Source organism: Aotus nancymaae, unplaced genomic scaffold (genome assembly GCF_030222135.1).
Source record: "Aotus nancymaae isolate 86718 unplaced genomic scaffold, 86718_ANA_hifiasm-v0.15.2.pri h1tg000029l, whole genome shotgun sequence".
NCBI lineage: Eukaryota > Metazoa > Chordata > Mammalia > Primates > Aotidae > Aotus > Aotus nancymaae.
In genome coordinates, this window is record NW_026988442.1 from 19224017 (window position 1) to 19226722 (window position 2706).

Genomic DNA, 2706 nt, shown 5'->3' on the forward strand with positions numbered 1-2706 from the left:
AGGAGAGGTGAAAATGGGGGCATCCCAGGGACCAGAGCTGAATAAGATGGGTGGGTGGTTATTCAAGATGCAGGAAGGTGACTGCTACGTCTCTCCTGGGAACATAGAAACCCCACTAAGGGAAATGCATCCTGCAACAATAGCCACAAAGGGGTGACCTGTGCTGAATCTAGATGCTTTGATTTAAGGCCTATGAATGCTTTTACATGGAACATGTATTTCCAGGTCTCCAAGTCCTCTCCGTTCTGTTATTATTCATCCCTATGGGGTTTGAGTTCACACTCTGTGAAGGTCTTCTTTGCCACTTTCCGCACACACTTTCTCCAGTGTGCTTTCCCTTTAAACAGCCAGCACCTGCAGGTGTTTCCCAGAGGAATGCCTTTGGCCTATGGAAGCCCTATGCCCACATTGAGATGAGTCAGAAATGCCTTGGAATTTACAGCCTCCAGTGCGACCTTTAACCGATGACTAAGGGGATGCAGGAGTTTAAAAACTTCCTTGTGTAGGGTGTGGATGACGATGACAACTACTGGGGTAACTTACCCTCCAGAGTTCCCCGTGGGTCAGGCTGCTGGACTTGGCATGAAATCTACCCTGTCTGACTTTGCTCACAACCCCTCCTTTCTTTCCTCCTCTTTCCCTTCCCCCCCCGACCCTGCCCAGTTTACCCTGGGAGCACTTCCTTCATAAATCACTTGTGCACAAATCCTCATTCAGGGATAGTAGTTTGAACAGTGAGGTGTGTGCAAGTAGTTTATCTATGCCTCCTGGGTAATGTCCTCAGTACCTAGCATCATATTGGAAACCTGGTAGGATTTGTGAGATCTGGCTGCATCTTTAAATTCTAAAACCACTACTGAGTCTTTAAGACCATGTTTGCCTTTCATAGTGAGCTCTAAAATGATTCCATTACTCCACCCCATTAAGTTTTGAGACCTGTCCCAAGACTCATTCCCTGAAGAAAAATGTCAAGAGCTACGAAGGAGAGGTAGAATCCAGGCAGATACTTGGGCCAAAAAATGAAATGGTCCATTGATTACAGGAAAGGCAAGAGGAAAACAACTTAATTTAGATTGAAACTCCTCTCCCATTTTTTTCTCCGTGTATTAGAACATAACGGATTTGTAAAATAAGAAAGAGTGGATGAGGGTAATGCTCTTCAAATGCCTGCAAATTAATCTTACTGGATTCTCCCTGCTTCAGCCTTCCTGTTTTCTCCTTCATTCAGCCTAGCTCAGAGGTGGTGGGCACACAGTGACACCCACAAGTTATCATTTGCTAGCTAGTATCACAAACTAGTAAATGTTGTATCATCCTCCCTTTTTATCTTTTGGGTTATTTTTTTTTCTGTTCTCCTCACTATGAAACATCATCTCAATGTGGGACACAGGTTCCATAGGCCAAAGCCATTCCTCTGGGAAACGCCTGCAGGTGCTGGCTGTTTGAAGGGAAAACGCACTGGAGAACGGGTGTGCAGAAAGTGGCAAAGAAGATTTTCGCAGAGTGCAAACTCAAAACCCATAGGGAGGAATAATAACAGAATAGTGAGGACTTGGAGACCTGGAAATACATGTTCCATGTAAAAGCATTCATAGGCCTTAAAGCATCTAGATTCAGTGCAGGCCATCTCTTTGTGGCTATCCTTGCGGGATGCATTTCCCTTTGTAGGGTTTCTATGTTCCTGAGCCTGAGAGCTCAGAGGTGGTGGGCACATGGCGCCACCCACAAGTTATCATTTGCTAGCTAGTATCACAAACTAGTAAATATTGTATCATCCTCCCTTTTTCTCTTTTGGGTATTTTTTTTTCTTTTCTCCTCACTATGAACCATCATATTCAAGAGAAGAAAGAGAGAGTTTAGAGAGTTTAATACTGATTCAAAAAGTCATGAAAATCCCCTTTAGTTATAAAGAGTGATAAAAAAATGTGGATAAATATGTGTTTATATTTTTAACATTTTATTTTATTTTATTTTATTTATTTATTCCAGGGGAAAGCACGAACGCAGTCTCCCACTACCACAAATTATGCAGTCAAATTTCCCATATTTGAGGAAATCACACGGGTCAGCACATCCAGAGCACAATGGATAAGCCTCGCCCTGGGAAAACCACCTTCATGATCATGGTATCTCCCCTACCAGGTAGGTATTAACATTGTATTTTGTTGATATGTAGCATATGTTTCACTGCACCAATAATATTATATTAATTTATAATTTTATATATTTAAGTCACAATGCAACGTTTTGATATATGCATATGGTAAAATGATTACTGTACTAACATATCCACCTATCATCACCTCACATAGTTAAGTTCTGGTGTGTGTGGGAAGAGCACCTAAAATCTACCCTCTTGGCAAATTTTCACTAAACAGTACAACATGGTAAATAAAATCTGTGGCTGGGTGTGTAGGCTCATGCCTGTAATCCCAGCACTTTAGGAGGCTGAGGCTGGCGGATCATGAGGTCAAGAGATCAAGACTATCCTGGTAAACATGGTGAAACCCCATCTCTACTAAAAATACAAAAATTAGCTGGGCCTGGAGGCACATGCCTGTAATGCCAGCTACTCAGGAGGCAGGAGAATCACTTGAATCTGGGAGGCAGAGGTTGCAGTGAGCTGAGATGGTGCCACTGCACTCAGAGTGGCGACAGAGCGAGACTTCGTCTCAAAAAAAAAAAAAAAAAATCTGTGTGCTGTAT

General features: G+C 42.6%; 1 non-coding gene across 1 annotated transcript; it reads right to left on the reverse strand.

Moving 5' to 3' along the window:
• Positions 1-1986: 1986 nt before the first annotated feature.
• Positions 1987-2150, reverse strand: LOC135277159 (U1 spliceosomal RNA). Its single transcript, XR_010344752.1, has one exon. It is a non-coding gene; the product is annotated as a U1 spliceosomal RNA (small nuclear RNA).
• Positions 2151-2706: the final 556 nt, after the last annotated feature.